Source organism: Meriones unguiculatus, chromosome 2 (assembly GCF_030254825.1).
Source record: "Meriones unguiculatus strain TT.TT164.6M chromosome 2, Bangor_MerUng_6.1, whole genome shotgun sequence".
Taxonomy (NCBI): Eukaryota; Metazoa; Chordata; class Mammalia; order Rodentia; family Muridae; genus Meriones; species Meriones unguiculatus.
In genome coordinates, this window is record NC_083350.1 from 10,606,656 (window position 1) to 10,621,239 (window position 14,584).

Sequence of the window (14,584 nt, forward strand, 5' to 3'; positions counted from 1 at the left end):
GAGGGGAGGAGGGAGGAGCTTATGGGGGGATATAAAGTGAATAAAGTGTAAATAATTTTAAAAAAAGCAACAATTCTGAAGGGCAGAGCCTTTCAGAGACCCTCTTTGGCAGGTTCTCAACTTATTTCCTGTTTCTTCTTTTTCTGATGTCCATCGTCTTTGCCTTTTGGGATGGGGATTGTGCAGACTATAAAAGCAGATGCTGAGACTTATGGCCAACTGTTGGACAGAGTACATGGAATCTTATGAAAGAAGAGGGAAATAGTAAAATCAGGAGAGGACAGGAACTCCACAAGGAGAGCAACAGAACCAGAAAATTTGAACACAGGGGTCTTTCCAGAGACTCATACTCCAACCAAGTACCATGCATGGAGATAACCTAGAACCACTGCACAGATGTAGACCATGGCAGTTCAGTGTCCAAGTGGATTCCATAGTAATGGGAAGAGGGATGGCCTCTGAAATAAACTGATTAGCCTGCTCTTTGATCACCTCCCCCTGAGGAGGGAGCAGCCTTACCAGGCCACAGAAGATGAGAATGCAGCCACTCCTGATGAGATCTGATAGACTAAGATCAGAAGGAAGGAGAAGGGGACCTCCCCTATCAGTGGACTTGGGGAGAGGCATTCGTGAAGAAGGGGGAGGAAAGGTGGGATTAGGAGGGGAGGAGGAAGGGGCTTATGGGGGGATACAAAATGAATAAAATGTAATTAATAAAAGTTTAAAAAAAGGTCCTTTTTGTGTACTTGAGCCTCTTTTGGATATATGCCTAGGAGTGGTATGGCTGGATCTTGAGGAAGCACTATTCCTAGTTGTCTGAGAAAGCACCAGATTGATTTCCAGAATGGTTGTACAAGTTTACATTCCCACCAGCTGCGGAGGAGGGTTCCCCTTTCTCCACACCCTCTGCAGCATGTGTTGTCACTAGAGGTTTTCATCTTGGCCATTCTAATGTGTGTAAGGTGAAATCTCAGGGTCGTTTTGATTTGCATTTCCCTGATGGCTAATGACGTTGAGCATTTCTTTAAGTGTTTCTCTGCCATTCTACAGTCCTCTACAGAGAATTCTCTGTTTAGCTCTGTTCCCCATTTTTTTAATTGGATTACTTGGTTTGCTGCTTTTCAGCTTCATTAGTTCTTTATATATACTGGATATTAGCCCTCTGTCAGAAAAAGGGTTGGTGAAGATTCTTTCCCAATCTGTAGGCAGTCGTTTTGTTTTGATGATGGTGTCTGTTGCTTTACAGAAGCTTTTCAGTTTCATGAGGTCCCCTTTATTGATTGTAGCTCTTAGATTCTGTGTTGTTGGTGCTCTGTTCAGGAAGTTGTCTCCTGTACCTATGAGTTCTAGGGGATTCCCCACTTTCTCTTCTAACCGATTTAATGTGTCTGGTTTTATGTTGAGGTCTTTGATCCACTTGGACTTTAGTTTTGTGCAGGGTGATAAGTATGGATCTAATTGCATTTGTGTACATGTAGACATCCAGTTAGACCAGCACCATTTGTTGAAGATGCTATCTTTTTTCCATTGTATTGTTTTGGCATCTTTGTCAAAGATCAGGTGTCCATAGGTGTGTGGGTTTATTTCTGGGTCTTCTGTTCAGTTCCATTGATCCACAATTCTGTTTCTATGCCAGTACCATGCAGTTTTTATTACTGTTGCTCTATAGTACAGCTTAAGATCAGGGATGGGGATACCTCCAGAAGATCTTTTACTGTAGAGAATTGTTTTAGCAATTCTGGGTTTCTTGATATTCCATGTGAAGTTGAGAATTTTTCTTTCCATATCTGTAGAGAATTGTGTTGGTAATTTGATGGGAATTGCATTGAATCTGTAGATTGCTTTTGGTAAGATGGTCATTTTTACTATGTTAATCCTGCCAAGCCATAAGGACATTTGCTCAACCATGTTTGTAGCAGCTTTATTTATAATAGCCAGAAACTGGAAACTGCCCAGATGCCCCTCAACTGAAGAATGGATGCAGAAATTGTGGTACATCTACACAATGGAATATTACTCAGCAATGAAAAATAAGGAAATCATGAAACTTGCAGGTAAATGGTGGGACTTGGAAAGGATCATCCTGAGTGAGCTGTCCCAGAATCAGAAACACACACACGGTTTATACTCACTCATATAGACATGTAATATAGATAAATCTACTAAAATCTGTACATCTAAATAAACTAATCAAGAAAGGGGACCCTGACTAGAATGCTCAATCCCCACCCTCAAAGGCAAATAGGAAGGACATCAGAAGAAGAAGAAAATAGGAAACAAGCTAAAAACCATCCATGAAGGGCCTCTGAAAGGCTCTGCCCTGCAGACTATCAAAGCAGACACTGAGACTATGGCCAACTCTTGGGCAATATGCATGGAATCTTATGTAAGAAGTGGGAAATAGTAGGATCTGGAGAGGACAGGAACTACACAAGGAGAGCAACAGAATCAGAAATTTGAATACAGGGGTCTTCCCAGAGACTCATACTCTAACCAAGTACCATGCATGGAGATAACCTAGAACCCCTGTGCAGATGTAATCCATGGCAGTTTAGTGTCCAAGTGGGTTCCATAGTAATGGGAAGAGGGACAGCCTCTGACCTAATCTGATTGGCCTGCTCTTTGATCACCTCCCCCTGAGGAGGGAGCAGCCTTACCAGGCCACAGAAGATGACAATTCCACCACTCCTGATGAGATCTGATAGACTAAGATCAGAAGGAAGAAGAGGAGGACCTCCCCTATCAGTGGACTTGGGGAAGGGCATGGGTGAAGAAGGGGGTGGGAGGGTGGGATCAGGAGGGGAGGAGGAAAGGGGCTTAAGGGGGAATACAAAGTGAATAAAGTGTAATTAATAAAAATTTAAAAAAAACACAAAAAAGGTTTAAAAAAGCAATAATTCAAGTAATCCAATTAAAAAATGGAGTACAGAGCTATACAGAAAACTTTCAATTGAAGAATACCAAATTGCAGAGAAACACTTAAAGAAATGCTCAACTTTCTTAGTCCTCAGGGAAGTGCAAATCAACAACCCTGAGATTTCACCTTATACCCATCAGAATGGCTAAGATAAAAAAACTCAAGTGACAACACATGCTGGAGAGGATATGGAGAAAGGGGAACCCTCCTCCACTGTTGGGGAGAATGTAAACTTGTACAACCACTTTGGAAATCGTTCTGGCACTTTCTCAGACAATTAGGAATAGTGCTTTCTCATGATCCAGCTATTCCACTCCTAGACATATATCTAAAAGATACACAAGTACACAACAAGGACATTTGCTCACCCATGTTCGTAGCAGCTTTATTTGTTTTTTTCCACTATTTTTTTAATTAGTTACAGTTTATTAACTTTGCATCCCAGCTATATCCCCCTACCTCATTCCCTTCCAATCCCACCCTTTCTCCCTCATCTCCTCCTTGCCCCTTTCCAAGTCCACTGATAGGGGAGGACCTCCTCCCCTTTCATCTGACCCTGGTTTATCAGGTATCTTCAGGGCTGGCTGCAAAGTCTTCCTCTGTGGCCTAGCAGGGCTGCTCCTCCCCCGCCCCCCAGGAGGGGATGGTCAAAGAGCCAGTAATTGAGTTCATGTCAGAAATAGTCCCTGTTCCCCTTACTAGGATACCCACTTGGATATTGAACTACCATGGGCTAAATCCCAACAGGGGTTCTAGATTATATCCATACATGGTCCTTGTTTGGAAAAACAGTCTCATAAAAGACCCCTGTTCCCAGATATATTTGTAGTAGCCAGAAGCTGGAAACAACACAGATGTCCCTCAAAGAAGGAATGGATACATAAATTGTGTTCTATTTACACAATGGAATACTACTCAGCAATTCAAAACAGGGAAATCATGAAATTTGCAGGCAAATGATGGGAACTAGAAAACATCATCTTGAGTGAGTTATCCCAGAAGCAGAAAGACAGGCACGGTGTATACTCACTTATAAGTGGATATTAGACATAGAATAAAAATACTAAAATGTATATACCTAAAGAAGCTATGCAAGAAGGAGGATCCTAGGTAAGATGATCAATCCTCACTCAGAAAGACAAAAGTGATAGACATTGGAAGAAAGAGAAAAAAACAGGAAACAGGAGAGGAGCTTACCACAGAGGGCCTCTGAAAGATTCCTCCCATCACTTTTCTGTATCAAAGCAGTTGCTAAGACTCATAAACAAACTTTGGGCAGAATGCAGGGAATCTTATGAAAGAAGGGAGAGATAGCAATACTTGGAGGGAACAGGAGCTCCATAAGGAGAACAGCAGGACCAAAACATCTGGACAAGGGTCTTTTCTGAGACTGATACTCCAGCCAATGACCATTCATGGATATAACCTAGAACCCCTGCACAGATGTAGCTCATGGGATATCATTATCCAAGTGGGTGTCCTAGTAAGGGGAACAGGGACTGTCTCTGGCATAAACTCAGAGGCTAGCTTTTTTATTACCTCACCCTGAAGTGGGGAGCAGTCTTGCCTGGCCACAGAGAAAGAAAATGAAGCCAGTCCTGATGAGACCTGATAGGCCAGGGTCAGACGGAAGGGGAAGAGGACCTCCCCTATCAGTGGACCTGGAGAGGGGCATGGGAGTAGATGAGGGAGGGAAGGTGAGATTGGGAGGGAATGAAGGAGAGGGCTACAGCTGGGATACAAAGTGAATAAATTGTAATTAATATAAAAATAAAAATTAAAAATATATGTAATTGGTGTGATGGAGCAATTTGTTTTAGAACACACATCTATCTGTCAAGTAAGTAATATATACTAAACACTGTTTCTGTTATCCATGCCCTACATTCATGCAGTATTCCACAGACATGAAGCAGAGCTCTTCTTCCTTGCATGATAAGTAGAAAAAGAATACGACACAACTTTCACAGGAGAAAGAGAGCATTGGTAAGTGGACATGAAAGAAACCTTCCTATGGCACATGCTATATCTTAATAGGTTTCAACAGGCAAAAGTAAGGGTGTAATTGTAGGAAAACTACTGAACAGAATGTAGCTATAATAGGTTGGTCAAGTTGTAAGGGAACCGACTATATTTTGAAAAACCGAATATGTGATTGACCTGTACAATAGGGAATATATTAGATTTATTACATTTTACTATATGATTTGTGTCATTCAAATTGAAATTGTCATCAGTTGAAAGAAAGAGTAAGGGAAATGAGGTGTGCCCTGTGTGCTGCTTGTACTGGATCTCACTATCTGGCCCTTCACTGAAGGTCAATCAATTATATGTGTCTGCTGGAACTTTAGCGGAGATCAAATGAAGCAAAGGGAGCAAATTGGAATGCCTCTAAGCAGTGTCAAAGAGGTGCATCTCCTGGCAACTGCAGCACTGGTAACCATCATACTCGGGGCTGTGGGTCAGATTCTGCTTGCAGCAAGTTCTTGTATATATTTCAGCCACAATTCTCTTGTCCACTTCACTTTTCAGAGATTTGCTCTTAAGCCTTCCCAATTATCCTTGGACTTTTCCAGTGTCTTTGCAATAAGTTCCTTTTCTGGTTAATTTACTGGAGCTTTGTCTCTTGTCTGCAATCAAGGACCGTGACTAATCAATGTCTTTACTTATTATTCTGTCTTCACTCATGGCACTAACTTGTACTGTTGACATAATAAATACTCAATTACTACACTGAATCAAACTGAAAGGTTAAATGCAGAAATCTAAAAAGTTTTATATATATTTTTTCATGCAAAGGCCCATGGTAGAAAACTTATCTGGTTGATATTGCTCTCAATATTCTTTTTTCTTTAATTTTATTTTTTCTTATCAGTTACATTTTTCTTTAATTCTTTCTTATTTTCATGGGTTCACCAAATAGCTCCAAATAATATTGACCTGTCTGTCAGTGGCTTACTTTTTACTTATATGCTTTCAGTTCATATTTTAAATGTATTAGTACATATTTTCATCATGTGTGCTGCCAGCTTTTTAAGCATCTTATACAAAGGATAAATACAGGGGCTAATTCTGGATAAGGTGGCAAACTAGAAACCGTGCTGAAAACTGTGGCTGGTTGCAATTAGAGATGTACCAGGACAAGGAATATTTCATCACTCCATTTGTTACTTCTTCACCCCTGAAACTAACTGACCTGGTCAACAAACACTCTCAAATACATCTTCTCTACTATCAGAGCCACAAACTTACTCCACCATCAGACTGAACATGATTCTGCAACTGTGTCCATTGAAGATACCACCAACCACATAACTAAAAAAAACTACAAAAGAAGTACAGAGGGCTTTTCATAGAAGGAGCTCCCAGCAGCTGCTGCCAGGGCCACCATAACAGCCCAGCAGAGGACGGTGAAGCGATTGCAGTAAACACAATTCTAACTAGTAGTTTAGAGGTTGCACTTTCACAACCCAACCCTGTGGGAGAAAACATCAACTGTTCGGAATGTAGTTCACTACCTCCACTGTCTACAGCCCACAGAACAGAGTCAAGTGACACTGCACGCACGGGGAGCTGGGAACACACAAGTAAATAATGGACAGGTAACAATCAACACAGTACAGAGTGGACCGGGGTCAAGGGTCAAAGCAGGGGCTACACAAAGAGATGGAATCAACATTCAGACCAGCGCTCTAATGTTTCTGTATTTCCATCCAGCCCTCCTTTTTCAATATAGCTGTTCCTAAACTGTTACTGGTTAAGTCACATTCACACACCTGTGTGTGATAAACTTAGATACATATTTGTATACATATATGTGTGTGATACACACACACACACACACGCACACACACACATATATAACAGGGCAACAGTATAGCAAGCCAGCAGTTTTTCCTGCCCCCTGCCACTTTTCATTATTCTCTGTCTGCCTATCTGTCTTTGTCTTTCCTTTTACTTTTTTCTTTATTCTATTTCTCTCTTCATATGCCCAGTCCCCTTATTTTTACAAATCCCAAAGCCCAGGCACCCACTTGCTTTATAATATTTGTTTATTCATCTTTACTCTTTGTTTTAATAGACCAGTAATGAAGACCCCCATGGATGCCTCTAGTTCTATCCCTTTGCTTCAACTTCCACTCATATGTGGGTTCCTCGCCTCTCCCACACACCTAATGGCCTAACACTTTCCAGTGGACTCACTCTGATTGCTCACCTCTCCTTTTCCTTTCTACTCACACTAACACGTTAGTATACAATGCACAATAGGCCTATTTAGCCCTACACTAATCTATACTTAACACATATCTGATTTGTATTCTCCGGTTGTCAGAGTGAATTAACTACTGGATAGAGACTGTTGCTGTAGTCAGAACTCAACAAATAGTGCAAACTGGAGATAGAGCCCAGTATGTGAAACAGCAGACTGATAGTCAGAAATATCACCACGACTATACTGAACTCTAGTTTCTTCTGAACACTGAAAATACACCAACTGAAAGAAGAGAGGCAAAACCAATTAAAAGAACAAGAATAGTGTTAAGTCTTAATGATCCAACTCCAGATGTACATGTTTTAGCACAAGAACACAAGTAACATGAAAATATCAAGACAACTTGTCTCCTCCAAAAATTACCAACCCTATACTCTGGGCTTTGGAAGCTGTAATAATAAGAATAATAAATACGGGAAAAGAGAAAAGACTTTTAGAAATGACTTAGACAACAATTTAGGTGTTAAAGTCAAGGGAAGGATTCTACAAATGATGAAACTACTCAAAGATGGCTTCAATCTTTTCCAAGAGAACTGAAACATCTGAGTAAATGAAGTCAAACCATGATATGGAAATAACTTTTCATAAAGAGAGATACAAACAGGATCAGGAAAGAAACTTCCCTGGTATTATAGTGGTATTATAGTTAAAACACTAAATGTAAACAACAAAGAAACCATATTGAAAGAGTCAAAGGAGAATGACTAAGTGAGGCATAGAGAGAAGTATGGAAAAACTACTGAGCTTTCAATCTAAATAATAAAAGCAATAAAATTTGAACTCATGTGTTTCTAAATTCCTATACCCAGAAAAATATGTATTATAATTGATAGTGAAATAAAGCATCCATGATTTAAGCAGATTAAAAGAATTTGTGATCACCAAACTAGCCCTACAAAAGATACTAGAAGGAATCTTTTACAAACTCACTAAAAAGGGTAGAGGGAAAAACAAATGATGATATGATATCCATTAAACACAGCAAGACTAATAAATTCTTAAGTACTACAAAATTAACCACTTAGAAGAAAAAGTGGGGAATACCCTTGAACTCATTGGCACAGGAGACAACTTCCTGAACAGAACACCAACAGCACAAGCTCTAAGAGCAACAATCAATAAATGGGACCTCATGAAACTGAAAAGCTTCTGTAAAGCAAAGGACAGTGTCCTCAGAACAAAACGACAGCCTACAGATTGGGAACAGATCTTCACCAACCCTATATCTGACAGAGGGATAATATCCAGTGTATATAAAAAACTAAAGAAGTTAAACAGCAAAAAATCAAGTAATCTATTTAAAAAATGGGGTACGGAGCTAAACAGATAATTCTTTGCAGAGCAATATTGAATGGCAGAGAAACGCTTAAAGAAATACTCAACCTCATTAGCCATCAGGGAAATGGAAATCAAAACGACCCTAAGATTTCACCTTACACCCATCAGAATGGCTAAGATCAAAAACTCAAGAGACAACACATGCTGGAGAGGTTGTGAAGAAAGGGGTACCCTCCTCCACTGCTGGTGGGAATGTAAATTTGTACAACCACTCTGGAAATCAATCTGGCGCTTTCTCAGACAACTAGGAATAGCGCTTCCTCAAGATCCAGCTATACCACTCCTAGGCATATATCCAAAAGATTCTCAAGTACACAATAAGGACATTTGCTCAACCATGTTTGTAACAGCCTTATTTGTAATAGCCAGAAGCTGGAAACAGCCCAGATGCCCCTCAGTGGAAGAATGGATGCCCAAACTGTGGTATATCTACACAATCGAATATTACTCAGCAATAAAAAGCAAGGAAATCATGAAATTTGCAGGTAAATGGTGGGATCTGGAAAAGATCATCCTGAGTGAGTTATCCCAGAAGCAGAAAGATGCACACAGTATATACTCACTCATATAGACCTATAATATAGGATACACCTACTAAAATCTGTACACCTAAAGAAACTAATCAAGAGGGATGACTCTTGCTCAAATGCTCAATTCCTATCCAGAAAGGCAAAGAGGATGGACATCAGAAGAAGGAGAAAAGAGGGAACAAGTCAGGAGCCTGACACAGAGGACCTCTGAAAGGCTCTGCCCTGCAGACTATCAATGTAGATGCTGAGACTTATGGGCAACCTTTGGACAGAGTGCAGGGAATCTTAGGAAAGAAGTGGGAAACATTAAGATCTGGAAAGGACAGGAACTCCACAAGGAGAGCAACAGAACCAAAAAATCTGAGCACAGGGGTCTTTCCTGAGACTCATACTCCAACGAAGGACTATGCTTGGAGATAACCTAAGACCTCTGCACAGATGTAGCCCATGGCAGTTCAGTATCCAAGTGGGTGCCATTGTAATAGGAACAGGGACTGTCTCTGACATGAACTGACTGACCTGCTCTTTAATTACCTCCCCCTGAGGGGGAAGCAACATTACCAGGCCACAGAAGAAGACAATGCAGCCACTCCTGATGAGACCTAATTGACTAGGCTCAGAAGGAAGGAAAAGAAGACCTCCTGTATCAGTGGACTTGGGGAGGGGCATGCATGCAGAGGGTGGAGGAAGGGAGGGATTGGGATAGGAGGGGGGAGGGAACACAGGGAAGATATAAAGTGAATAAAGTGTAATTAAGAAAGAAAGAAAGAAAGAAAGAAAAATAAAAATTAAAAAAAAATTAACAACAACAACAAAAAACAATCAATGTACACTTTTCGCTCCTACCTCTGAATATCAATACTCCCAATTCATGCATTAAAAGACACAAACCAACAGATTGTATTAGAAAGCAGAATCCTTTTAGGTGCCTGTAAGATACATGCACAAACACATCCATATATATGTACGCACATACTGGGTATATGCATGTACGTATCTTATCAGCATAGATAAAAACCATCTGATAGTGACCGGATGAAGAAAATACTCTAAGCAAATGGAAAGAGGAAATGAGCATGTGTTACTCTTCTAATATCTGGAAAAATAGACTTCAGTTCTTGCTTGGAATTTCTAGATACCCATGGCCTACCAAAATTAAACAAGACAACCTAAATTATTTATTTATTTATTTATTTTCCTGATATTGTTTTCTTTTCTTTTCCATAATTTTATTTTTCTCATTAGTTACATTTTGTAATTCTGTATCCCAGCTGTATCCCTCATTCCCTCCCCAATCCCACCCTCCCTCCCTCATCTCCTCCCTGCCCCTTTCCAAGTCCACTAGTAGGGGAGGACCTCCTCCCCTTTCATATGACTCCCTTTTGTCAGGTATTTTCAAGACTGGCTGCAAAGTCCTCCTCTGTGGCCTAACAGTACTGCTCCTCCCTTGGGAGGTGGGGAGGTCAAAGAGCCAGCCATTGAGTTCCTGTTAGTATTAGTCCTTGTTCCCCTTACTATGGGAAACCAATTGATTACTGAGCTATCACGGGTAACATCTGAGCAGAGGTTCTAGGTTTTATCCTCTCATGGACTTTGGTTGAGTGTCCATCTCAGAAAAGACCCTGTGCCCAGATACGTTTGGTCCTTGTGGAGCTCCTATCATTTCCACATCAAACTCCCCTTCTTTCATATGATTCCCTGCACTCTGCCGAAGGTTTGGTTGTGAGTCTTAGTATCTATTTTGGAGCACTGCTAGGTAGAGTCTTTCAGATGCTTTCTGTGGTAGACTTCTGTCATATGTTCAATGCATATCCCATTTGTCTTTCTAAATGAGGATAGATCATCATACCCCGTGTCCGCTTTCTTGATTATCTTCTTTAGGTATATAGATTTCATTATGTTTATCCTATCTTTTAGGTCTATATAAGCGAGTATATTCCATGTTTGTCTTTTTCCTTCTGGGATACTTCACTCAGAATGATCTTTTCTAGATCCCACCATTTGCCTGCAAATTTCATGATTTCCTCCTTTTTGATTGCTGAGTAGTATTCCACTGTGTAAAAATACCACAGTTTCTGTATCCATTCCTCCGTTGATGGACATCTGGGTTGTTTCCAGGTTCTGGCTATTACAAATAAAGCTGCTACAAACATGGTTGAGCAAATGTCCTTATTGTGTGCTTGAGCAAATTTTGGGTATATGCCTAGCAGTGGTATAGCTGGGTCTTGAGGAAGCGCTATTCCTAATTGTCTGAGAAAGCACCAGATTGACTTCCAAAGTGGTTGTACCAGTTTACATTCCCACCAGCAGTGGAGAAGGGTTCCCCTTTCTCCACAACCTCTCCAACATGTGTTGTCATTTGTGTTTTTCATCTTGGCCATTCTGATGGGTGTAAGGTGAAATCTTAGGGTCGTTTTGATTTGCATTTCCCTAATGGCTAATGACGTTGAGCATTTCTTTAAGTGTTTCTCTGCCATTCTATATTCCTCTACAGAGAATTCTCTGTTTAGCTCCGTTCCCCATTTTTTAATTGGATTACTTGGTTTGCTGCTTTTCAGCTTCTTTAGTTCTTTATATATACTGGATATTAGCATAGATCCACATTTATCACCCTGCAGAAAACTAAAGTCCAAATGGATCAAAGACCTCAACATAAAACCAGACACGCTAAATCTGTTAGAAGAAAAAGTAGGGAACAGCCTAGAACTCATTGGCACAGGAGACAACTTCCTGAACAGAACTCCAACAGCACAGGCTTTAAGAGCAACAATCAATAAATGGGACCTCATGAAACTGAAAAGCTTCTGTAAAGCAAAGGACACCGTCATCAAAACAAAACGACAGCCTACAGATTGGGAAAGAATCTTCACCAACCTAAATAATTTAAACAGACTTACGTCAATGAGATAGAAGTGGAAATTTAAAATCCCCCAACTAAGAATGCCCAAGGTCTTATGGATTCAGCACGGAATTTTACCAGACCTTCAAAGAAAACTAACAATAGCAATATTGTTCAGATTATTTCGCACATTTTAAAAAGAAGGAAAGATTACTTTCAAACTATTGCTGTGAAGCCAATAGTACTATAATACCAAAGTGGAGGAAGAAATAACAGAAAAAAAGAGCCCAGATTGACATGGGGTAAAAATTCCTTATTTTAATTTTTATTTTTTCTTCACAATTTATTCATTATATATCCCAATTGAAGCCTCCTCCCTCAACTCCCCCAGTCCCATCCTCCCTCCCTCTTCCTCCCATCCCCTTCCCCTGGTCCACTGAAATGAGGAATTCTCCACTATTTCCATCTGCCCATATTCTGGCTATTACAAATAAAGCTGTTATGAAGGTATTTGAGCAAATGTCCTTATTAAATGGTGGGTCATATTTTGGCTATAGGTCTAGAAGTGGTATAGCTGTATCTTGAGGTAGTGCTATTCCCAATTTTCTGAGAAATCACCAGATTGATTTCCAAAGTGGTTGCACAATTTTGCATTCTCACCAGCAATGGAGAAGTCTTCCCCCTTTTCCACATCCTGTCCAGCATGTGTTGTCACTTGCATTTTTTTTTTTTTTTTTTTTTTTTTTTTTAGATTTTTTAATTTTTATTTATTTATTACTTATTACAAATTTCACTTTTTTTTTTTTTTTTTTTTTTTATTTCTTTTTTTTTTTTTTTTTTTTCAATGCAGTTTATTCAGGAACATTGAACAATCCTCGGACCCCGGGGAAAGCCAGCCCACAGCTTAAATAGCCTCTGGGTAGCCAACCCAGGCGTGCCACGGGGGCAATGCAGATAGGTCCACATACATGGAAGCAAGCCAGATCCTCGGCCTTAGCCAAATGTGGAGTTGTTCGTGCCAGAGAGCACTCACCATCGGGAAGGTGGAAGGTGGAAACCAGCTCCATCTTTAAGGCATAGCATTCCGCAGCTCTCTACAGTTCCCCCTTTTTGTTTTAGACGCATCAGGCAAGAGTAGAGGTCTGATCTCTGATATTAGAAATAAATTGGGACTTTGTACAGATGTTCATTTAGGTGTCATCCACCCAAAGAGCATCAGACCGTCCGATACCTTTTTCTCAGAGGCGGGACCTGGGGCATCAACCCGCATGCAATCAGACATGCTCTTCTCTGGGTCCAAAGCGGCTGACCCTGAGTGCAGTGCTTAGCCTCGCATCCTGAGCGTATCATTTTAGCTTTTTATGGTATCCAACCATGATTGGGGAGAATGTCCTGCTTCAATGGCTGTAAAGGCCTGAATGATCATGGCTGCATCACACTGTTGTGAGACTCTAATCTTGCATATATACCACAGGCAAACCAAGGAGACCAACACCAGAAGGCCTGCTAACGCTCCCATGCCTGCCCATTCCTTCAGATGATTCATGGCTGCAGCAATCCATGTTGATAATCCTGTGGCTAGTATGCTGGACTTTGTGTCACTAGCATACAACATGAGAATTTTTCCTGCGCTGCAAATCTGTCTAAACAATTGTCGAGCTATATTTTAGGTAATTGGGATTGGAGAATTCGATACTACGATGGAGCAGCTGAGAGTGGCCATTGTCACAGTAAATTCTACCGGAGTGGACGCAGGACTAGTCACTTGCATTTTTTATCTTAGCCATTCTGATAGGTATAAGATGGACTCTCTTGGTTGTTTTAATTTGTATTTCCTGGATGACCAAAGATGTTGAACACATGCTGGAGAAGTTGTGGAGAAAGGGAACCCTCCTCCATTGCAGGTGGGAATGTAAACTTGTACAACCACTTTGGAAATTAATCTGGAGCGTTCTCAGACAACTAGGAATAGTGCTTCCTCAAAATCCAGCTATACCATTCTTAGGCATATACCCAAAGATGGTCAAGTACACAACAAGAATATTTGCTTAATCACGTTTGTAACAGCTTTATTCATAATAGCCAGAACCTGGAAACAACTCAGCTGTCCATTAACAGAGGAATGGATACAGTGATTGTCGTACTTTTACACAATGGAATACTACTCAGCAATTAAAAACAAGGAAATCATGAAATTTGCAGGCAACTGGTGGGATCTAGCAAAGATCATCCTGAGTGAGGTATCCCAGAAGCAGAAAGACACACACAGTATATACTCACTTATAAGTGGGTACTAGACCTATAAGATAGGATAAACATACTAAAATCTGTACACCTAAAGAAGCTAAACAAGAAGGAGGACCCTGGGTAAAATTACCAATCCTCACTTAGAACAACAAATGGGATGGACATTGGAAATAAAAGAAAACAAGTAACAGGAGGCCTACCACAGAGGGCCTCTGAAAGAATCTACCTAGCAATGCATCAAAACAGATGCAGAGACTCATAACCAAACCTTCGGCAGAGTGCAGGGAATCATATGAAAGAAGGGGGAATTAGTATGACCTGGAGAGGACAGGAGCTCCACAAGGACCAAATATATTTGGGCATAGGGGTCTTTTATGAGACTGTTTCTCCAACCAAGGACCATGTGTGGATATAACCCAGAACCCCTGCTCAGATGTAAC